The sequence below is a fragment of the Symphalangus syndactylus genome, chromosome 19 (assembly GCF_028878055.3).
Source record: "Symphalangus syndactylus isolate Jambi chromosome 19, NHGRI_mSymSyn1-v2.1_pri, whole genome shotgun sequence".
In the NCBI taxonomy this organism is placed as follows: Eukaryota; Metazoa; Chordata; class Mammalia; order Primates; family Hylobatidae; genus Symphalangus; species Symphalangus syndactylus.
The window spans coordinates 90,819,220-90,844,400 of record NC_072434.2 but is presented as its reverse complement, the minus strand read 5'-3'; the positions used below and the strand labels follow the sequence as shown (position 1 = coordinate 90,844,400).

At 40.1% G+C, this 25,181-nt stretch overlaps 1 protein-coding gene and 1 long non-coding RNA gene across 3 annotated transcripts in view; both read left to right on the top strand.

Annotated features, from left to right (window-relative positions):
- Window positions 1–25,181, top strand: part of SMYD3 (SET and MYND domain containing 3) — a 745,729-nt gene that overhangs the window by 37,331 nt on the left and 683,217 nt on the right. The gene's annotated exons all lie outside the window — the stretch shown is intronic.
- On the top strand, window positions 10,285–16,001 carry LOC134731924 (uncharacterized). The gene is made up of 2 exons (XR_010114651.1): window positions 10,285–10,332; window positions 12,203–16,001. It is a non-coding gene; the product is annotated as an uncharacterized lncRNA (long non-coding RNA).

Here is a 25,181-nt window from a genome sequence, read left to right as displayed (position 1 = left end):
CAAGCCAGTTATTTTATAGAATAAAAAAACTGAAATTAGGTTTGTCTGATGTTTCCTCATGATTAGACTTGAATTTTTCAACCCCAGCCAGAGTATTACATAAGACAGTATTTATGTAGTATATGTGTGATACTGTGTCGTTCTCAGGATATCACACCAGGAATCACACAATGTCCATCTGCTCCTGGTTGGTGAAGTTTTAATCACCTGGTTAAGATACAGCCTCGGGTGAGTAGTTACTGTTTTTCCCCTTGTAACTAATGAGCCAGTCTGTGGGGAGACACTTTGAGACCATGCAAATATCTATTCCTCATCATTTTTTTTTTCCTCCATAGAGTTAACATCTATTATTGATTGGTTCTTACCTGAATCATTATTTATGGTTCCCTCCATATTTATGTCTTTATTTTCTTCTAAGGAGGAGTCTTACCTTCTCTATTTATTTATGTATCTATTTATTATTAGTATGGACTTACGGGTTCCTATTTGTTCCATTGGTTCCTATTTGTTCCATTATGGTTCTTATTTATTTTGATGCTGAAATTGTCACTGATTTGACTCATGGGAGCCCCTTCAAGCTAGCTCCTGTATTTGATCTACCTCCATAATTTTTTGGAACACTTTCTTACTCTCTGGAATGACAAATGTTCCAGTCCAACAAAATGTTCCAGGCTTATGTTGTACTTTGCCTTCTCAGCCTGGTTTCAGCCATTTAAAAAATCCCTTTAGCTTTTGTTGACATATTAACACGATGCCGTGACTACTAGGTAGTAAGATTTATAATAATTTTGGGCCTTTTTCGGCCAAGGGGAATTGTGGAATGGAAGAAGACCTAGATTGAAGAAGTAGTTGGTGAGACCTCCTCTGTTTGGGAGGTGTGTTAGATAGATGAGAGTGATTGTGGAAAGCAGGTGACTAACAGCAGAGAGGCCTCTCTAGTGAGTGGCCAAGGAGATTGGCCAAATATGGCAACTCTTAGTTCTTCATGGCATGTGCTTGTCATGCTGGGGATCCAGAAGTTCTCTTTTGCTCTAGTGATGGAATGTGGAGGTACTGAATGGGCCAGTGGGTAGGCAGTTGCCTGGGTGTAGTGTGAAAAGGCTACCATGTACAGAGGCTTAATGACTGAAGGGACAGTCTTGTTGGCCTGGCTGGAGTACAGTGGTATGATCATAGTTCACTGTAGCCTCCAACTCCTCAGCTTAGGTGATCCTCCTGCCTTAGCCTCCTAAGTAGCTAGGACTCCAGGAATGTACCACCATGCCCGGCCAATTTTTAAAGTTTTTCCAGAGGTAATGTCTTGCTTTGTTGTCCAGTCTGGTCTTAAACTCCTGACCCCAAGCAACCCTTCCACCTCAGCCTCCCAAAATGTTGAATTACAGACATGAGCCACCACACCCAGCCCTGTTAATTTATTATTATTATTATTATTATTGTTATTAATATTTTTCCTTTTTTTGGAGACAGAGTCTCACTGTCACCCAGGCTGGAGTGCAGTGGTATGATCTTGGCTCACTGCAACCTCCGCCTCCTGAGTTCGAGTGATTCTCCTGCCTCAGCCTCTCAAGTAGCTGGGATTACAGGCATGTGCCACCATGCCTGGCTAATTTTTGTATATTTTGTAGCAATGCGGTTTCACCGTGTTGCCCAGGCTGGTCTTGAACTCCTGAGCCCAAGCGATTTGCCCGCCTCAACCTCCCAAAGTGCTGGGATTACAGATATGAGCTACCATGTCTGAACTGTAAATTTTTTTAAAAAGGCATATTTAATTTTGTCAAATGCCTTTTTCTGCATCTGTAGAAATGGTCATATATTTTTTGTTTTTCATTCTGTTAATGTGATGTATCACATTTATTGATTTACTTATGTTAAACCATCTTTGCGTCCCTGGGATGAATCCCACTCCATCATGGTGAATTATCTTTTTTTAAAAAATTTATTTATTTATTTATTTATTTTTAAGACAGAGTCTTGCTCTGTTGCCCAGGCTGGAGTGCAGTGGTGAGATCATGGCTCACTGCAGCTTCCACCTCCTGGGCTTAGGTGATCATCCCAACCCAGCCTCCTGAGTAGTTGGGACTACAGGCATGTGCCATCACACCCGCCTAATTTTTGTAATTTTAGTAGAAACAGGGTTTCGCCATGTTGCCCAGGCTGGTTGTGAACTCCTCGGCTCAAGGGCTCTGCCCACCTTGGCCTCTGCAAGTACTGGTGAATGATCTTTTTGATGTGCTGTTGAATTTGGTTTACAAATATTTTGTTGAAGATTTTTGCCTCTGTGTTAATCAGGGATATTGGTCTGTAATTTTCTTCTTTTGTTGTGTCTGTCTGGTTTTGCTATCAGAATAATGCTGGCCTTGTTGAATGAGTTTGGAAGTATTCTCTCCTCTTCCATTTTTTAGAATAGTTTGAGAAGAATTAGTACTAGTTCTTTAATTGCTTTTTAGAGTTCAGCAGTGAAGCTGTCAGGTCCTGGGCTTTGCTTTGATGGGAGACTTTTATCTTGGATTGTATGTGTTAGGAATTTATCTCTTTTTTCTATGTTATTGAGTTGGTTGACCTATAGTTGTTCATAATATTACGATCCTTTGTATTTCCATTGTAATATCTCCTTTTCCATCTCTGATTTTATTTATTCGAGTCTTCCCTCTTTTTGTCTAGCTAAAGGTTTGTCAATTTTGTTTTTTAAAAAACCGGCTCTTTGTTTCATTGATCTTTTGTATTGTATTTGTAGCCTCCATTTCATTTATTTCTGCTCTTATATTTTTATTATTTCTCTCATATTTATGTTGGGTAGTTCAAGCAAAACAGGTAGCATCCTAAAGTATGTGAAATCTAATTCTGTCAAATGATGTGTCTCTCCTGTCCTAAGTAATAGAGTGACAGCAACTTGCCATTGTTTTATTGATAACTGTCTTTATTTTATTTTTAAATTTTATTTATTTATTTATTTTGAAATGGAGTCTCACTCTGTTGCCAAGGCTGGAGTGCAGTGATGTGATCTCAGCCCACTCCAACCTCCACCTCCTGGGTTCAAGTGATTCTCCTACCTCAGCCTCCTAAGTAGCTGGGATTACAGGCACATGCCCCCATTCCCAGCTAATTTTTTTGTCTTTTTAGTAGAGATGAGGTTTTGCCATGATGGCCAGACTGATCTCGAACTCCTGACCTCAAGTGATCCACCTGCCTTGGCCTCCCAAAGTGCTGGGATTACAGGCGTGAGCCACTGCGCCCAGCCTTTTTTTAAAAAAATTTTTAAAAATTATTATTCTTTTTGAGACAGGGCCTCACTCTGTTGCCCAGGCTGGAGTGCAGTGGGATGGTCATGGCTCACTGCAGCCTTGACTTCCCGGGCTCAAGTGATCCTCCCCCATCAGCCTCCTGAGCAGCTGGGGCTATAGGCATGTGCCACCATGCCCAGCCAATTTTTATTTTTTAAATTTCTATTTTAGGTTAAGGGATACATGTGCAGGTTTTTTATATAGGTAAACTCATGTCATGTGGGTTTGTTGTATAGATTATTTTGTCATCCACATATTAAGTCTAGTATTCAATAGTTATTTTTTCTGATCCTCTCCCTCCTTCCAACTTCTACCCTCAAGGAGGCCCCAGTGTCTGTTGTTCCTTTTGTGTGTCCATGTGTTCTCATCGTTTAGCTCCCCCTTTAAGCAAGAACCTTCAGTATTTGGTTTTCTGTTCCTGTGCTAGTTTGCTAAGGATGATGGCCTCCAGCTCCATCCATGTTCCTGCTGAGGACATGATTCTGTTCTTTTTATGGCTGCGTAGTATTCCATGGTGTATATGTACCGCATTTTCTTTATGCATTCTACCATTGATGGGCATTTCAGTTTTTGCTATTGTGAATAGTAAGTGCTGCAGTGAATATACATGTGCATGTGTCTTTAGGTTAGAATGATTTATATTCTCTTGGGCATATACCAAGTAATGGGATTGCTGGGTCTAATGATAGTTCTGTTTTTAGGTCTTTGAGGAATCACCACACTGTTTTCCATTATGGTTGAACTAATTTACATTCCCACCAACAATGTATAAGTGGCCGGGAGCAGTGGCTCATGCCTCTAATCCCAGCACTTTGGGAGGCCAAGGCAGGTGGATCACATGAGGCCAGGAGTTTGAGACCAACCTGGCTAAAGTGGCAAAACCCCATCTCTACTAAAAATACAAAAATTAGCCAGGTGTTACGGTGCTTGCCTGTAATCCCAGCTACTCAGTAGGCAGAGGCACGAGAATTGCTTGAACCCAGGAGGCAAGGTTGCAGTGAGCTGAGATCGTGCCACTGCACTCCAGCTTGGGCAACAAAGTGAGACTCTGTTTCAAAAAAATGAAAAACAAAAAACAAGTGTTTAAGTGTTCTCTTTTCTCCACAGCCTTGCCAGCATCTGTTTTTTATTTATTTATTTTTTAATAATCCAGATGATTTTTAATTTTTTTGTAGACATATGGTCTCACTATATTCCCCAGGCTGGTGCTGGTCTGGTACTCCTGGGCACAAGCAATTCCTGCCTCAGCCTCCCAAAGTGTTGGAATTACAGGCATGAGCCACCGTGCCTGGCCCCGATAGGTGTTCTTTTAATACTTCTTCTGAACTTTCGAACTTCCTTCATTAATTTATGTTAATTTCCAGCATTGCTTCCCTGCATCATCGAGGAGTTATTAGTGGTGTATTTGGCACAGTTTTAGAAGTAGATGCCGCTATGTTTTATTCATTTACGGAGTGATGGCAGCTCATAGTTACTCCTACAAGTGCATTATTACTGATTTGTGAATTAGTTTATTTTTCCTGAAACAATTCAAGTCTTTAGAAAGAGAATCTGAATTATTTTGTAGAATACCATCCCCTGCCATATCCCTTGGGTCTGATGAAACAGATTTTGACAAGAAAACATCAGTTGGTGTTTAGGCATTTTTCTGTCTTTTCTTAATTACCATCTTGAAGGATAGTAGCATCTGGAAAACAAAAAAAGAGGTTTAGCTGAGATGCTTTTGTTTGATTTATATTTTATCCCTGCAGTTTGTATTCCTCATTTTCAAGGAATTTCTTTGTTTCCTTTTTTCTTGTCAAGTAAAGCAGTGGGAGTGGCGAAGGAACAAAGAAATCCATAGCTGGTTGTGATCAATTAATTGTAAACACAAGGAATTTATTTCCTAAAGCAAGAAGATATATTAAATGAGAATCTCAAGTTTCCCAAGTCAAGCTAAAATCAGATTATATGACAAAACCCTCTTCTTTCTTTGCTTTAACACAGAGAACAAAGGGAGATGCTAGTACTAATAAACATTAACAGATCCATGGGGGAAAAAAGACTACACAGGACCAGTTGTACTTTAGTGGCTAACAATTTACTGGTAAGTCCAGACTAATCTTAACACAGTGAGCCAGAAAACTGAGAATTGAGAGGATACTGTGTGGCTCCAAGACTGCTTCCTCAACCACTGTCCTACAGACACACAGTTTACCTAGACCCCATCTTGGAGAGGAGGGGCTAAACCCTTCACATGGGTCCTGGATCCCGTGTATTTTGGCCTTCTCGGAAACTTATGCTATTGAATGTTTTCTCTCTTTCTTGTATACCTTTTTTTGAGACAGGGTCTGTCCCTGTCACCCAGGCTGGAGTGCAGTGGAGCAGTCATGGCTCACTGCAACCTCCACCTCCTGGGCTGAAGTGAGCCTCCCACCTCAGCCTCCTGAGTAGCTGGGATCACAGGCACATGCCACCACTCCTGGCTAAGTTTTTAAATTTTTAGTAGAGATGGGGTTTTGCAATGTTGCCTAGGTTGGTCTTGAACTCCTGAGCTCAAGTGATTTGCCCACCTCGGCCTCCCAAAATGCTGGGTCTACAGGAGTAAGCCACTGCACCAGGCCTTTTCTTGTGTATCTTTAAACCTTTTTCTCTCTCTACTGACACATTCCCATCAGCTCTTAAACATGCTATGTTGTCTTTCCTCAAAAAGAAAACAAAGAGCACCCTCTCTGTTTGCCTTACACTTCTTAAGGCTACTGTACCATCTCTTCTTTCTCAAAAGCTTTGTTTATAATCAGAGACTCCAGCTTCCTTTGCAGGCTCATCCTCCCCTGGCATCTAAAGTTTAGATTTTAGACCTGTTTCTGGGCCATCTTTTCCATCCATATGCCTCCTCCGTTGTCATACAGAGTTGCAATTACTTATATAATTGTTATTCTTGAAATTATATTTCAGTCTAAACAGACCTTTTAATTCCACACTTTTTTTTTTTTTTTTTTTTTCGAGATGGGGTCTCACCATATCTCCCAGGCTGGAGTGCAGTGGTGCGATCTCGGCTCACTGCAAACTTCGCCTCTTGGGTTCACGCCATTCTCCTGCCTCACGCCATTCTCCTGCCTCAGCCTCCCGAGTAGCTGGGACTACAGGCGCCCGGCACTGCGCCTGGCTAATTTTTTTTTTTTTGTATTTTTAGTAGAGACGGGGTTTCACCGTGTTAGCCAGGATGGTCTCGATCTCCTGGCCTCGTGATCCGCCCGCCTCGGCCTCCCAAAGTGCTGGGATTACAGGTGTGAGCTACTGCGCCTGGCCCCACACTCTTGTATTTAACTGTGTAGTTGATATTTTAACTTGGATATCTCAGAGGAGCTGGAAATTCAACATGTTTAAAACAGTATTCTCAATCTTCATTCTTAAATTTGCTTCTCTCCCACCTTCTTTATTTCAGTAATTGGTACCGCTGTTTTGTCCTTGTGACATCCTCTCTCCCTCTCCCTGACCTGCTAGCCTAATAACTGCAATCCTGTTGATTTCAGCAGTAGAATGTTTCTCAAATATACGTATATCTCTGTATCTCTGCTGTCATCATCCTAATTGAAACCATCATACCATAACCTCTTGCCTAAATTTCTGTCTTAGTCTCCTGATTCGTCACCTGGTATTCATTCTTGTTCCCTTCCTACCCTCCTAGCTACTGTTCTCTGTTCAGGGCTTCAGATTGTTACTGTGCCTACGTGTCCCTTCCTGCCTCATCTTGAACCACTCCTTGACTTTTTCCTTTTCTCAATCTCATTGCAGTCATTCAGCAAGTTCATTTCATTTTCCTTCCTATATCACCAAGTTTTTCTTGCATTCTCCTTTCCATGCCTACTACACAGTTCAGGCCCCCAGTTTCTCACCTGGATGTCATCCCTGCCACAGCCTCTTAAATGTGATTTTGCTATCCCCTACCATTTTTTTCTTTCTTTTTTTCTACTCAATTAAAATGTATTTTGTTGCTTTGTTTACCAGCAAATTGTACAGCATGTATCTCATTTTGACCTAAAATGTTTCTTAATGCTCATTTCTTATTTACTAATCTGTTTTTTGTTAGCTCATAGAGTGAGCTATCTAAGATTTCTCTGAATCCTGATTTCTTACAACATAAAATCCAAAATCGTTAGTGTGTTTGTGTAGCCCTCCAATTCTGACCCTTCTCTCAGCTCCAGGCTGAGTTTGTTTCAGCTATACCAGATGGCCTGAAGGTGATTCTCCTGCCCTCCAAGCCTCTGGGTCAAGGGACGTGCCCAAAAATGGGGTGATCTGAGATGCAGTTTTGTGGGTGGTGGGGTCCGTGTGACCCTTCCATTGCTCAGGTGTACAATTCCCAGTGGACACAGTGGCACAGTCGGGGGCCTGTGACTTGAGGCCAGGCCCCCATGGGGTTGTGGGAAAGGCAGGTCCAAGGATGGGGGTACCGCTCATCACTGTGGAGCAGAGTTCTCCAGACCTCTAGGCATGGGGTCCTGCAGCATCTGCAGGAGAAATACCCAGCAGGCTCTGCGGGAGGATGCACTGTACCCAGCAGGCTCCGCGGGAGGATGCACTGTACCCAGCAGGCTCCGCGGGAGGATGCACTGTACCCAGCAGGCTCCGTGGGAGGATGCACTGTACCCAGCAGGCGAATTCTTGCCATGCCTGTACTCACAATGCTAGGCTTTCCACACCTCCACCAAGGTAAAGGTGTTCGGAAACCAAACCTTTACCTGGATGCCTCCTATCCTTTGTTTTAGATTTCACCTCTCTTTTGGAAGCCTTCTTTGCCCTCCCTACCACACCAGCCTGGATTAGGTACTCTACTCTGTGTTGCACTTTGCAAATTAAATTACATTTAGGTTTATACGTTTGTTCCTTTTCTAAACTGTGAGTGCCTTCATCTTTATGTCTCTAGAATTAGGCAGACAATCAATTAATTTAGAATAAATGAAAATGAATACATGAACACAGGTATGCCAAAAGTGTGTGGCACTGCGAAAACCAACTAATAGTGGTACTTTTCCTGTGTCCGAGAAAAAAAAGTTTGCGAATACATTTTCTCAATTTTAATTTTTTTTTTTTTTTTTTTCAGACGGAGTCTTGTTCTGTTGCCCAGGCTGGAGTGCAGTGGCGTGATCTCGGCTCACTGCAAGCTCCGCCTTCCGGGTTCACGCCATTCTCCTGCCTCAGCCCCCTCAATTTTAATTTTTTTACATATTTTTTCTTAGCCTTTAGTTACCTAATTCTCTCTAGCAAAACAAATAGATAAGTAGCAAGTATATGTTTTTGAAAACACATAGAAATAGATTGCTGTGCTTTGTATGATTTCTATTTTTCTACAGAAACAGGTTTATGATGTGATTATTTTTGGCACTAAAATTGTTCTAAGTTTTTACTATGGATTTTAACAGATTTAACATGTATATAATTTGGAAGTATTTTATGGCTTTTATATGTAATGTTCTGCATAATACCTGGAGCTATGTGTACTAGGTGTTTAGGAAATATTCTTGTTGACTAATTTCCACTTTTTTTCCCACTAATTTCAGATAATTTTCACTATCTGATAAAGATGGACAGCTTTTAAACTAGAGAATAAACATGCTTGAATTAATTTTCCTTGAAACAAAATCAGATTATTAATACAAGAAATCCTACAAGATGCCCAATGCTTATATGATGTATTCTTACATTCTCTTTAACTTACGTTTTTCAGAAGTTACCTTAAACAATTTAGAGTCATTGTATGCCTTTAATACTATTTGAGCACAGCTGTCTTAAGCCTCATGGTGTTTTCTTCAGGCTAACTTGTCATGGCTCGTAGCCTTGTAGCTGATAGATACTCTTATGATGATTGGGGTTTATTTAGCCCAGACAGCATTCATTGTAAGTGTGGTAGAAATGTACTAAATTTGTACTTAGCTAATTAGGAGTTTATAATAATTTTGACATGCTGATTTGAAGTTTCTTTGTAATGTTCAAGGCAAAGAGAAAAGGATTTGTTTAGCTAATTAAAACTATAAACAAGACGGAATGTTTAATCTACTTGAGGCAAACCAACAACTGTTTTCAATACTTATAAAATCAACATAAACTAGGAAAACACCAATTGAAATTATTTTTTATTAAAGCACTAAAGGATTTTCTAAGGCACAGCTTTTGACTGACTTCTTCCTTGGCATTTGTTAACATTATTAGGAATAGGGACCTATTAGTATTTTTCAAATTCTTTGTTCACGACCCACAGTGAGATATACATACTATATTTCTATTCAGTAAAAACACACATGTAACTGAAACAAAAGCTGTAGAAAATAATATTCAATTTCTTGTGATGCAGTATTTTAATTTTCTTATATTTCAAATATTAAAGTTTCTCTCAGGACCACTAAATTGATTTTACAAATTGATCAAGATCCACAGTTTGAAAAAACTGCGCTAGACTGTGCTTGAGTGCAGAGACCATGACATATTCATCTTTCTGTTACTAAGTGCTGGAGCAGGTGCTCAGTAGATATTAATTGAATAAATTGGTAATTGAGTAAGAAGTGAAATCAGAGTTGTAAAAGGAATAGATGTTTTTGACAATGAAGTTCTTGGATATAATAAAGGCAGTAGAGGTAGAGCACTCTGGTACTTATGCTTGATATGAAATTTTTTTGTTTGCAGGAAATAGCAGTGTTAGCTGAAGGAAAGAAGAATATATTTTTTTTTTTTTTTTTTTTTTTTTTTTTTTTGAGACGGAGTCTTGCTCTGTCACCCAGGCTGGAGTGCAGTGGCGCGATCTCGGCTCACTGCAAGCTCCGCCTCCCGGGTTCACGCCATTCTCCTGCCTCAGCCTCTCCGAGTAGCTGGGACTACAGGCGCCCGCCACCACGCCCGGCTAATTTTTTGTATTTTTGGTAGAGACGGGGTTTCACCGTGGTCTCGATCTCCTGACCTCGTGATCCGCCCGCCTCGGCCTCCCAAAGTGCTGGGATTACAAGCGTGAGCCACCGCGCCCGGCCGGAAAGAAGAATATATTAAAAGGATTCAGGGTATCTCACAGAAATCAAGGGTAGGGGTGTGTCTTGTGATTTGGGAAGGGAATGAAACTAGAAACTGGAATGCCTTCAAGAGCCTAAGTGTGTTATCTTGTGTTTTTTCATCCCTGCTTCTTTCTTTGTGGCTTTTTTTTTTTGGGTTGCAGAATGGTTTTCTCTGCAGCCAAATGACAGAAGAATCTTCAGTCCACGTGACAGTTTATTTCCAAAGCTCCTGATTGTTTTACATTTTGCTTCCAGGCTTTAATACTGTATGTGACTTATAGGTGGTAGAATAAATTAGTCTTTCGATATTTACTGTATGCCGTGAGTTGGTAGTTTCAAGTCACTGGTTTCAGATGAGATATCTGTATTAGTCTGTTTTCACACTGCTGTAAAAAACTACCTGAGACTGGGTAATTTATGAAGAAAAGAAGTTTAATTGACTCACCGTTCCGCAGGCTGTACAGGAAGCATGGCTTGGAGGTCTCAGGAAACTGGAAGCGAAGGAGAAGGGAAAGTCTTACCATGACAGAGCAGGAGAGAGAGGGGGAAGTGATCTTGCAAGAACTCTACTACGAGAACAGCAGAGCAGGAGAGAGTGAAGGGGTATGTGCCACAAACTTTCAAATAGCAAGATCTCGCGAGAACTCATCGTGAGAACAGAGCAGGAGAGAGTGAAGGGGTATGTGCCACACACTTTCAAATAGCAAGATCTTGCGAGAACTCATCGTGAGAACAGAGCAGGAGAGAGTGAAGGGGTATGTGCCACACACTTTGAAATAGCAAGATCTCGCGAGAACTCAGATCGTGAGAACAGAGCAGGAGAGAGTGAACGGGGACGTGCCGCACACTTTCAAATAGCAAGATTTCGCGAGAACTCATCGCCAGAACAGCAGAGCGGGAGAGAGTGAAGGGGGACGTGCTACACACTTTGAAACAAGATCTTGAGAGAACTCTATCACCAAAACAGCACGGGGAAGTCTGCCCCCATGATTCAGTCGCGCCCCTCCCCCCCCCCGCCCCATCAGGCCCCTCTTTCAACACACGGGGATTACAATTAGATATGAGATTGGGTGGGGACACATAGCTAAACCATATCAACATCCTATTCTAAAATTCAGTATTTCCAGTGGCTTTGTTTTGCCTACTGGGTCAGATGAATACACATAGAATGTATGCGTGTATGTTATAATCACTACTTGCAAAAGTGTTAATTTAGCACACTTTCACAACACATGTTCCTGGTACTAGGTTAGGCTGCAGAATAGTTACAAAGATGGATATAATGCACTGTATTTAGAATGACTTTTCTGGCCGGGCGTGGTGGCTCATACCTGTAATCCCAGCACTTCGGGAGGCTGAGGCGGGTGGATCACAAGGTCAGGAGATCCAGACCATCTTGGCTAACAGTGAAACCCCGTCTCTACTGAAAATACAAAAAAAAAAAAAAAAAAAAAAAATTAGCCGGGCGTGGTGGTGGGCGCCTGTAGTCCCAGCTAATCGAGAGGCTGAGGCAGGAGAATGGTGTGAACCCGGGAGGCAGAGGTTGCAGTGAGCCAAGATCGCATCACTGCACTCCAGCCTGGGCAACAGAGTGAGATTCTGTCTCAAAAAAAAAAAAAAAAAAAAAAAAAAGAATTACTTTTCGACTTGAAGGTTATGGCCCTGTTCCAGCAAAGTATATCAAGTCATGCACAGCTGAACTTTGTTGATGATATTAGTTCAAAGTTAGTCTTCAGTTTTTCCAACTCTGCTTGTCTTGTTTCTCACTTTTACCTCTGTTTTTCTCATCTGAGATGGAAGACCTGAATACTTTGCCTTTTGACTTTTCTTCACTTTCTTGGCTCACTATTTATATTTTACATGTGGGCTCAGTCATTATTTTAATATCTGTCCTTGTAGCCTGAACCTCGGGTGCCCACAGCTGTGACCTGCCATCAGGGAAGTCTTTATTAGGCACAATATGGAGTCCTGAGCCCCTCTTGGACTCAAGTCAGAAAAACAGGAAAGCTGGACCAGAAAATAATGCTTGCTATCTTCAGGAAATGAACAGACAGATGCAGGTGATAAAATCACGTATGTTTTAAATATAACATCGTAACTGTCATAACTCAAGTTTGAACAAAATACTATAGGAATGTTTATGCCGGTGACTGTCACATAGTGGGGCCTCCAGAAAAACTTTTGGAAAGAATCAGTAGTGAATGGGGATGTCCATTTATTCTTGTGTAGTTATAAACAGCTTTACTGAAGAGGTAGCATTTGAGCTGATTTCTGCAGGATCTGTAAATTTTGGATAGTAGGTAGGCAGTGGATTGGGTACTTTTGCTGTATGCACAGCTTGTATAAAAGCACTAAGTTGTGAACAGATGGAGAACATTGATTGTGAATGTAGTATTGATTATGTGGGAGAATGGTTGGAGGTATTGGTTACAGCCGAGTTGAGAAAGGCTGTAAAGGCCATGGTAGAGAATTTGGACCTTCTTTTCTTTTTCTTTTCTTTTCTTTTTTTTTTTTTTTTTTGAGGCAGAACCTTGCTCTGTTGCTCAGGCTGGAGTGCAGTGGCACGATCTCAGCTCACTGCAACCTCCGCATCCCAGGTTCAAGCAATTCTCCTGCCTCAGCCTCCCCAGTAGCCGGGATTACAGGTTCCTGCCATCATGGCTGGCTAATTTTTTGTATTTTTAGTAGAGACGGGGTTTCACCATGTTGGCCAGGCTGGTCTTGATCTCCTGACCTCATGGACCTTATTTTCTAAGAGTCACCTGAGAGTTTCCAATAGAGGAGTGATGAGGGAGAAGATTTATTATTTTATTTTATGTTATTACTTTTTCCTCTATTCTTAACCTTGAACATTTATTCTTCTCGAAAGATTTATTCTTCTGAAATATAACTCTGGTCAGTGTTAGACTGAAGTGGCCAGAGATGATCAGTATGGACATGAATTAAGATGCTGTTTTGAAAGTCTATACGAGAAAAGGAAAAAGGAGTCTATGCAGGAGATGGAAGGCTCCATAGAAGGCTGTAGAAGTGAGAGTGCAAAGGAGAACTTAAAGTTGGTATTCTTTGGGGAAGTAGACTTTACGGGACCATTTGCTTTAACCTAGAGCCAGATTTGGATTAGTCTGGTCCATTCGATGTACTAGGTGGAAGTTAATAAAGCTAAGCCCTGGGTACACCGTTCCCATCCCCTTGTGTCCTCCTTCATAACTCTGATCTTGTGTCTGCCTGCTTGATGATACTTTAGCCATGTCTCCAGTTTTCCAACCTTGTAATGACTCCTGAGACCTGATGATAGATATTTGATTTCTTTTTGGATTTTGGCTATCACTCACCTTCTGGTCCCACTAATTTGTGGGTTCTTCGCATATTAAAACAAACAAAGCAGGACAAAGAAACAGGCTTATAGGGAAAATATAAGTTATAATAAATGGTGCTAAATGCTTCAACAGAGGCATGGACAGAATACTATAGAAGCTAGGTGGAAGGACTGCCTAATGCCCCTGGGGTCAGTTAGGGCAGAGGAGAAAATGCTTTAGCTTGGTGTTGGTGGATGAGTAGCTATGTTACATGGGAAATTTGAGGTGCCTGTGAGATACTCAGGTGGAGCTGACCAGACCAGGAGATGGCTGGAGTGATGGATCTAGAAAGGCAGTGGGTCTTGACCTTGGGTGCCTATTAGGGAAACTAAACAACAAATTCATGCCTTGGTCCTATTCGTAGAGATACTGATTTAATTTATATGACACAGGGACACAGTTTGGTATGTCTTAAAATCAACTGAGGTAATGCTAATGTGAAGCCAGGGTTGACAATTGGTGTAACTCAAGAGAGAGATACTCCTGGAGAAGGTAGAGATAGGTGATAGCTGAAGGCTTAGATATATATCAGCTTAGAAACAGGGAGAAGGAGAAGAAAATTGGACCAGAGACAAATTCCTCTGGGATTACCAACATTGTGGTAGGTACCAAGGAGGTGGCCAGCAAAGAACCTGCAAACATAATTCCTAACTCTTAATTGTACTGTTTTAATATAGGTTATTGATGTATTTTTGCATAGTTTTTCCCTGCTATGACTCAGCTATCAGGATGTACTTTAAGTGCCTGATTCACATATCTGTTGTTGATTGACAGACTGATGCAACCGGTAAACATTAATCCTTTTATCATTGATGTAGAAAATCATGACCTTTAATTCATATCAGCAGCAAATACCTATATCTGCCTCCAAGTTTATTTAAAAGAATGCATGAAAGTAACAATTTCCAAGAATCCTTTTCAGAATTCAAAGTCACCTGTCATTTTTGCCATAAATTCTTTGAGGCATGAAATAGCCTGCCAGTTGTCTATTGCTCTGAAAGTTAATGAATGGTTATCAATTTATCATGGGTAATAGCCTAGCTGCAAATTGTAAAGAAAGCATTCTGTCGCTTTCTAGCATTTTTGCCTCAAGGCAGTATCTGGCTTTTCTATAGTATCTGGCTTTTCTATAGCATTTGGAGGCTCAGTGTCCCTAAAGCTTTTAATAGAACTCATTTCTTTCTAGGAAACCTCTTAACATTTGGTAATAGCTCATTGAAATATTAGCTGGTTATATCTTGCTTTGTGTAATAGATTTTGTGTAAGTAAAATTTCTCAATGTAGGACTGGAAATACAATTTCTTGATGTACATTCAACCCAGTATAGCATGACAGTTTTAGAGATATTTAATTTTTATTTCCAATTCATATTCCATTCAGTTCTTACAAGCAAATGTGGTGGTTTTGCAATTCTCTCTCCTCTTGGTTGGGTAGTTAATGATTGGAAAACAGGACTGTTTCAAGGAACCTTATTTTTAAAGGAATACTTTTTCTCTCCCTAAAAAGTGAGAAATTCTCTATAACATGAGCTCTTTCAGTTCAGGGACTTGGACTTGACTGTGTCTTTATTTAAAAAAACAAACAAAAACCGCTGAGTCTATGTCTTATTAAATTTAGCATTTCAGGCACTGAGCGCAGCATCATAACTCAGTAAATATTTGTTGAATTAATGTGAATTATCACCCCACATCTTCAGTTATAAATTTGTTGTATTGTAGAGTGGGTTATCTAAGGGATAGGAGGAGATTGATTTAACCCAACATGTGGCTTTTATTACAGTACTATAAATAGAGGTGACTACAGAGCTCAACATGCCTATTTTCAGTCACAAACTTGATTTCAGTCCCAGTTCTTTCATTGTTCAAGAGCTGCCCTTAGAGCTTGCATCCAGTCCTGTTGCTTTATATAAGAATTCTTTGAGTGTTTTTATGTGTTTCCTTTTGACTCATTCAGTAAGAGCCTAGCACAGTGACTTGTTAAATTAACTGTGGTTACTGAAATTACTGAATATGTTTTAATGAAATAGGATGATACACATTGCTGACGCTTGAGGCTTTAGTGTGTTTTTAATAATCTCTCATCAGTTATTACCACTGCCGTGGATTATTTACCTGTGTACATTTTACAGGCCTCCAAATCTTTTCAGCTTCTAAAAGTTGAAAGAAATAAAATTCTATTCTGATTGATTACTCCTTAGATTTTTATTCCTGTAATATATATGGGAACTCAGAGAGAAATTCTCCCATTATTAGTTTGCCTTATGTATTTCTTTTCATGTATTGCTTTGTATTCTCTTCATGTTTGTTTCTCCAAGCATATAATAAATATTTCTCTTGATGGAATCATACCTTGAATTTTATTTTAACTGCTGCAGAGTTGTGCCCATAGTAGCAACTCCATAAATAATGGTTACCTGATTGCTTGACTGACTGACTGATTATGGTGCTAATGGTGACGGTTAAAGCATTTTTCCCCATCTCAATGCATAGCAGTTTCTTTATGGATGCACATCTATCCCATTAAAGTATTTCCTAAGGAGAATCTCGGTTTCCCATGTTAACTCATTTCATAGTTGAATGATCCTTACTTTTTAGGGGACACTTCTCTGAATGTTTATTCAGGATTTCTCTTTTTTGCATTGTAAACAATTTCTTCACGTGTTACCTAATCTGATTTAATCGGGCATTAACTGCTCAACCTTAGGCCTTAAAGTGGAATAGGAGCTGACTAGAAGATCCACTTGTTCCATCAGTTCCTCCCCAACTTCAGTGCTTTATTAGTAGTTAAAATGTGGACTGTTGTAAGGTATAGTAGAGATTTACTAAGAGTTTGCAGAAAAGTGATTCTGTATCATGACCGTTTCCTTGGGCTGGTAACTCAAGGTATTAAATTTGTTAAGAGTTGGCCTAAAAGATTGGGCATAATTGGGTTAGCTGACAAAGCTCAAGTGTATCACGTGCACCTGATCCAGGTAGGTGGCGAAAGGGTGGGCCTTTTTAAGGCTGGTTTGCTTTCAACCCTGTGACTTTTACTTACCGGTGCCTGAGGAGCATTTTAAGTCAGTTCATACCTTTTGAATACCTCGCTTTTGGTAAATTTGGAGTTTATGTTCGCTGATAAACCAGCAGAGTTGTAATTTTTTTATTCAAATAGGAACTATCTACTTATTTTTATTTCTAGTTATTTTACCTTTTTTTGGTCAGTAGTGTAAATAGCATCTTTTTATAGTATATTTTCTAAGTTTTTATTGTTTACATATAGAAACACTGTAGTTTTACATGATTTTTAACCCACCACTGTACTAAATTCTCACTTGTAACAATGTTTCAACTTTTTTCTCCCTTGAATTTTGCGAACGTGTCATATCATCTGCATATATGGATACTTCTGCCTCCTTCAGTCCAATATCGTGTTTCATGTAGCATAGTGGTGAGAAGCACGGGCTCTGGAACTATGACTGCTTGTGTGTTAAGACTGTTTCGACTAACTTGCTAGCTATGTGACTTTGTGCAAGCTACTTATGTTCTCTGTGCCTCGCTCTCTCTGTCTGTAAAATGAGATAATACTCGTACTGCCTTATAGTATTATTATGAGGATTATATTAATTAAATGATTTAGTGTTTGTAAAGTGTTCAGGACAGTATCTGACACATAGTAAGCGCTGTAAAAATGTGTGATAAATAAATAAAACATAAGATTTTTTTCCCTTGCATTGGCTAGTATGGCACTTCTAGATGAATATTAATCTAGAAGCCCAATGGTGGGCTTTCTTTATTCCTCCCAGACTTCAACAGAAATGCTTGTGTGTGTGGTTGTTTTAGTGTTTCAGTAATGTTTCCAATAAAACATTAGAAAGTTATAGACTGATATGAAATGTATTTTTCCATTATGTTAAGGAAATAGTCGTCTATGGCTATTTTGCTAAGTGCTAAAATCAGGAATGGTTTAAAAGTTTCATCATGTCTATTTGGCATCTACTTAGATGGTCATATAACTTTTCTTTTTTGACCTATTTATATGGTTGCTGGTCTGAGTAGAGCTCCTAATATTGGACTATCCTGGAATCACTGGAGTAAACAGTTGTGCCTATAGCCTAGCCTTCAGTTAGTGCATTTATGAGTTCTCATTGCTATTACTTGTAAAGTTTTTGCACTAATATTTATAAATGAGTTTTTTTTTTTCCATTTCTTTATTGAAACAGAGTCTTGGTTTGTGGCCCAGGCTGGAGGTGTGATCTCTGTCCACTGCAACTTCCACCTCCCAAACGAGTTCAAACGATTCTCGTGCCTCAGCCTCCCCAGTAGCTGGAATTACAGGTGCACAACACCACCCATAATTTTTGTATTTTTAGTAGAGACAAGATTCTGCCATGTTGGCCAAGCTGGTCTGGAACTCCTAGCCTCAAGTCATCCACCCACCTTGGCCTCCCAAAGTGCTGGGATTACAGGTGTGAGCCACCACCCCTGGCCCACAAGTGAGATTTGACAGTAATTTTTAATGTGTTCGTTGTCAGGGTTTAGTGTCACTGCGATGCTGTAAATATTTGACAGTTTCCCTCCTTTTTCTATATTTTAGAAAAGTTTAGATTTTGTAATCTATTCTTTTAAAATTTAAAAGAATATTAAATTAGAATAGGAAGTGAGAGATTTAGTCCTGCTGTCTTAATTTCACAGATGAAGAAACAGTGGCTTGTTTACAGCCACTTCATGTCAGCTACTTAGGGTAAGGAGTTGTGGTTGTGCTACGGAGGTGAGGAAATAACATTTATTGAGCATTTATGTAGGCATTTAAAAAAACAGTATATTTTTGATGTACTTATTTGATTTGGGTTTTGCTTATTTGATATCTAAAGTTAGAGTAAAAAAATATTATTGACTTAAAAAAACTGCTTTTTAGAGTAGTTTTAAGTACATAGCAAAATTGAGCGCATAGTACAGAGAGTTCTCATAGACCCTCTTCCTCTACACATGCACGGCCTCCCCTACAATGGACACCCCCCACCAGAATGGCATGTTTGTTGCAACCGATCAACTTCTACTCAAGACATTATCACCCGAAGTGAATAGTTTACATTAGCGTTCACCCTTGGTGTTGTAAATCCTATGGGTTTTGACATATGTGTAATGACACGTATCCACCATCATCGTATCATACAGAGGAATTTCCCTGCCCCCCGAATCCCCTGTGCCCTGCATATTCATCCCTTCCCTCCCCAGCTCCTGGTCATCATTGATCCTTTACTGTCTCTATAGTTTTGCCTTTTCCTGAATGTCATACAGTTGGAATCACACAGTGTGCAGCCTTTTCACGCTGGCGTCTTTCACTTAGTAATAGCCACTTCAGTTTCCTTCGTGTCTTTTCAGAGCTTGATAGCTCATTTATTTTTAGTGCGGAATAATATTTCATTGTCTATGAAATGTGGTTGGTGTTGAATGGCTGAATGTCTTTCCTGAAGATAACTTAGTCACCTTTTAATCCCTGAATCTTGTCAGTCAGCTAACAGATATTTATTGAAGGCCAGCAAAGTGCTTTTGCCACTCTCCTAAACCCTGAGGAGACAGCAGTGATCAACACAGACAAGAGCTGTGTCTGTCCTTCTGGAGCCTGGCATAATTTCCAGGACCAGCAGGCACCTGCTGAATGTTTGTGGTTGAAGTATGTTAGCTTGTGACCCACCACTGGGAGATTCTTTGTCTTCAGGGAATTTCCAAATGTGGTAATATGCATTTATTTACACTAGGTGGTGCTAGAGTCATGTACACTGAACAATTGGCACCTTAATTAAGTCACTAATTGTTTGCTTATAAATATAGTTCACTTTATAATGATTAAAATTTAAATATGTTTATATTAATTCACTGAAATGTAATCATTAATTAAAATCTGAACTTGTAGTACATCTTTCAGAGTAAATCCCAATAAGTAGACTTTCTCAAATTCTTCAGTTTCCTTCCTTTGTTTAATAATCATGCATTTACTGAGATTCAGCTACATGCTAGGCATGTGCTAGTGTAGAGGATTCAGTGTTGAATACAATTCCCTTTTTGTCCTTGAGATGTCACAGTTTAGTGAGGGAGACAGAAATGAGAATAGATCCATTAAGTGCAGTGGAATGCCTGTGTCTTAAGTGTACCATTTGATGAATTCTGACAAATGCATACACCTGTGTAACCCAAATCCATATGATATTATAGATCACTACCATCTTTGGGTGGACATTTTTAAGGGCCATGTGCAGGCTGAGTAAGCAAAAGAAGCAGGTTGAGAGAAGAATGGAGGTAATTGAATCAAGCATTTCCTGAGAGAGCAGCCTGATTTATTGAGTTATTTATCAGTTGAAAGTCAGTCTTTGGGAGTCTGGGATGTCCCTATAGTTCTGTTGATGAGATTTTTTTTTTTTTTTTTTTTTTGAGTTGGAGTTTCGCTCTTGTTGCCCAGGCTGGAGTGCAATGGTGTGATCTCGGCTCACAGCAACCTCTGCCTCCCGGAGGTGTTCAAGCCATTCTCCTGCCTCAGCCTCCTGAGTAGCTGGGATTACAGGCATGTGCCGCCACGCCCGGCTAATTTTGTATTTTTAGCAGAGATGGGGTTTCTCCATGTTGGTCAGGCTGGTCTCAAACTCCCGACCTCAGGTGATCTGCCCACCTCGGCCTCCCAAAGTGCTGGGATAACAGGCGTGAGCCACCGTGCCCGGCCTGTTGATGAGATTTTACATGAACTAGTTTGGGTCATTTTCTGTCACAGTAGTCAAAACAGTATGCCGAAGCTGCAACACTCATCTTTTACTTTCTAAAGTGAGGGACTTGGCTCTATACTCCCAATAACATTACTTAAAAACAAACAAAACAAAACAAAACAAAAAACCCTTCCAGACCTAACGTCAACAGGTGCATATTCACAGGATTAAAGGTTTCAAAGCTGAAGAACACTGCCCAGTCAGAGCACCTGACTTCATTGACACTCTGTGTCAGGCACAGTGTCCTTTTGTGTTTATTTTCTCTTCTTAGGGCAGCCCTAAGCAGTAGATGCTTATTGTTCCCTTCATGGAGAACATCAGTGAGGAAATGGACATTCAAAGAGATGATAGAACTTGCATAAGGTAATAGCTGGAGAAGTCAGATTTCGAAACCCAGGTCTTTCTGGCTCCAAAGCAGGTCCCTCCTGCCCCATACCACACTGTCTCAGAAGAAGGAATTCTAAGTTAAGGAGCAAAAACATCACAGAAATAACTAATTGATTTTATTCTGGTTGTGGAAATAAAGGAGGACTACCCAAATGAGTACAACCAATGGCAACTTATTCAGAGCTTTCTTTATATAGTAAGGGAATCCGCCACCATCTATTAGATTTGGTGGAGATCCAAGGAAGACAGAGGAATGGGAAAACTTTTGTTTATTTTATTTTTTTCTGGAGATAGGATCTTGCTGTGTTGCCCACGTGGAGTGCAGGGGCATGATCATGGCTCACTGCAGTCTCGACCTCCCAGGCTCAAGCGACTCTCCTATCTCAGTCCCTCCTGAGTAGCTGGAACCACAGGCATGTGCTATCATGTCCAGCTAATTTATTTTTATTTTTTGTAGACACTGGGTCTCACTATGCTGCCCAGGCTCATCTTGAAGTCCTGGGCTCAAGTGATCTTCCTGCCTCGCCTTCCCAAAGTGTTGGGATTACAGGTGTGAGCCACCGTGCCCAGCAGGGTAAACTTTAGAGTGGAAAAAAGGGAAGGCTTCAGGTATGCCCTGTTTGGACAGTTGACTTTTGGAAAGGGAAGAGTAGAGGATGAGGAGAAGAGCATTTATTGAACATCAGTTTTATCTTAGTCTCTGTGCATTGGTTCTCAAAGCGTGGTCTCCAGAATAGCGGCTTCAGCATCATGTGGAACTTCTTACCAGTGCAAACTGTCAGGCCTGACCCCAGACCCACTGAATCAGAAACTCTGTAAGTGGGACTTAGCAATTAATGTTGTAAGAAGCCTTTGCAGGTGACTCTAGTGCATGCGAAAGTAGAGAGCCATTGCATTATATCAAGGAATCCTAATAACCACAACTCAGGTTAGACTATATCCCCATTTTATAGGTAAGAAAAGTGAGGTTCGGTTTGGCATTTTGCTCTGGTAGGTGCAGGAAGGGATAGATGCAGTATTGGAACCCAGGCTAGTCTGACTACAAACCCATGGTCAGGTGAATTTTATGTTATGTGAATTTTACCTCGATAAAAACCAACCAACCAAACAACACAAAAAATTCTGTTAGTTTCCTAGTGCTGGCTTCACAAGTCTGGTGGCTTAAAGCAACAGAAATATATTGTCTCATAATTCTATAGGTCAGAAGTTTGAAATCAAGGTGTTGGTTACACTCCGTCTACCGGATCTAGAGGAGAATCTTTCCTTGTCTGTCCTAAGCCTCAAGTGGCTCCTAGCAATCCTTGGAATTCCTTGCCTTGTAGCTACATGACTGCGATTTCTGCCTCGGTTGTCACATGACTTCCTTTCTGTGTGTCCTCTCCTCTTCTAAAAAGAATATTAGCCATTGGATTTAGGGCCCACCTTCATCCCGTATGACCTTATCATAACTAATTACATCTACAGACACTCTATGAAGAGTTACGTTCTGAGGTTCCAGGTGGACATGCATTTTCAGGGACACTATCAGTCCACTGCAGCACGTTTGTAGAAAATCAATTGGCAATATATAGGAGTCTGTTTCTGGACACTGTATTCTGTATCATTAATCTACTATATATGTCTGTCTTTATGCCATTATTACACTGTCTTGATTAGCTTTATAGGGAGTCTTGACATAAGGTAGTGTGAGTCCCTTAACTTGGAAAAATTTGAATATGGACTACTTATTAGATAATATTATGTATTGTGATCATGTAAGAGATTATGTTACTATTTTTTTTTTGAGACGGAGTCTCACTCTGTTGCCCAAGCTAGAGTGCAGTGGCGCGATCTTGGCTCAGTGCCACCTCTGCCTTCTGGGTTCAAGCAATTCTCCTGCCTCAGCCTCCCAAGTAGTTGGCATTACAGGCGTGCACCACCACGCCTGGCTAATTTGATTATGTTATTCTTAATAGGAATCATATGCCAAAGGTCTTAGGGATGAGTTAAAATGTATGCAACTTATTTTCAAATGGATGAGCAAAAGAACGTACAGATACACATAGGTAGAGAGAAAGCAGATGTGGAAAGTTATTAACAAATGTTGAATCTGGGGAAGGGTATATTAATGCTTGTTGTATTTTTTTCTCCTCACCTCTTCTATTTGAAAAAAGTGGGAAGAAAACAATTCTTTTAAAAAGCTGGAAGTGAAACAGTAGAGCTCAGTAATCCAAGTGAAGGTTACATGGCAATTAATTCCCCAGAGGAGATGGGGCTGCTTCTAACTGGGAGAAGGTGTAGAATGAAGAACTGACTAAGCATGGAGCTGACCTGTCCACTGATTCATGGTGTGTGTGTCCTGCTAGCTCTCCTTATGTGGATATTTCTGTAGACTATAAGACTAAAAAAGAAATATTGGAAAGACAATCATTTCTTGTATTGAGATAATCTTTTAAGACTGGTGAGACAACTTCAGGTGTGTGGCCTCTGAATCAGTCAGTTTCTGTCTCGTGTATTTGTGAGACAAGCTTCTGGAAATTTTGTTTTCAAATGTCAAATATATTTCAGTATTTTCATCTTGTCATAAGCTTGGAATTTTCCTCTGAATTTTATAGCCAAGAATTTTTCTGTCTTGAAGAAGTTGATTATTTGTATTACGGTAATAATTTTACAAGTATTATTTTCTCATAGTGCATTTTGTTAATGTTCAGAAAGTTAATGGGACCAGAAATGTGAAGTGATACACTCTGCTTACTTAATTACCTCCCCAATTCCTCTGATAAAGGCAAGACATTATAGATGATCCTGTAATTAAATCTGGTTTCCAAAGGAAATGTTATAATAACACATTTAACATTTTAATACAGTCTTCATTTATAGGATTTGGGATTGCTACTTGAAAGCTATATAGTTTAAAATATAAAACTTGCTCTAAGTTATGGTGTGATTAAACTAGATAGGATGCCATTTGTTTTCTTTTTTTGAGATGGAGTCTTGCTCTGTCGCCCGGGCTGGAGTGCAGTGGTGTGATTTCGGCTCACTGCAACCTCCGCCTCCCGGATTCAAGTGATTCTCCTGCCTCAGCCTCCCGAGTAGCTGGGATTACAGGCATGTGCCAGCACGACCGGCTAATTTTTTGTATCTTTAGTAGAGACGGGGTTTCCCTGTGTTAGCCAGGATGGTCTCGATCTCTTGATCTGGTGATCTGCCCACCTCGGCCTCCCAAAGTGCTGGGATTACAGGTGTGAGCCACCGCACTCGGCCTAGGATGCCATTTCTAAATTACCATGTTCCTGCAGTAATAGACAACTCCTTTTAACAGTGTCATCAGATGCCTCAAGTTACAGAGGTTCCTAAAATTGATCCCCATATGGTACCTATCTAAATCGTAGATAAGTTTTAATTGAATTTTAGAAATGAAACCTCTGATGGAGATCCTGGTGCAAGCTCAAAGAGCTACATTAAGTGGGGTTAGAAAAACAGCACCTCTAATGTGTCTAATGTGGAGGTTCCATTTATTAGAGATTAGTAGGGTTTCTCTCCCAGGTCACAGAATTTGTTGGATAGTATAGTGTTTTCATTTTTGACATTCTTTGAAAGATTATGTTGTTTATGTATAGTAAATTGTCATGCCTTTTCTTACTAGATAAATAGAATTATTTCTAGAGTTGTCTTTAGGACAAATATGGTAATACTTTTTTTATGGATATATCATTGTAATGTCTTTGATTCTCTGCTTACTTGTTATTTGCTACATGTAGTGATATATTCTGCTTCATAGTTTGGCCAGTAGTAAAATGAGCCACGCTGTTGGGCTCTGCCCCTTAAAAAGCACTAGGAGACAATGCAGTATCCCGTTCACTACATGAATTTTATTTTAGAGGCAGTCGATATGTTTACATCTGCGGTCTTCTGACTTACCTTAGTAGATGGGAAAGTAAGTATTAAAAAAACAACCAATTCTAGTGAAGGTTTAAAAGTATGAAATGGAATTAACTGTGTGATTTTGCATGAACTTGGTGTGTGGGAAATTCATTAGTTGTGCATTCATATAAGGTTTTCAGTCTTATCAGATGTACAGTAATGCCTTGCTTTTTATGAGTTTTTAAGTTAATTCTCTTATTCCCAGGTGGAAATTTTTTTTGGATGTCCACTCAAAGGCAAAGCTCCGGGCCCATTTCAGAAGTGAGAGTGTTTGTAAGAATTAAGTCTAGGTCATTCAGGCACATTACTTTCTTATCTGTACTAAGCTCTCCCAGACAAGTGGCTGGAAGTCCCCTCCATACTTGCACAAATTAAATTCCTAATCTCTTGGTTTGCAAAAGACTATGTCTTAACAGCTGTAGGGGTTTTCTAACTCAGCCCTCATAAGTTCGTTTTCTTTGTTGTTAACTGTGTTGTATGTTTTTAGACTGTGGGC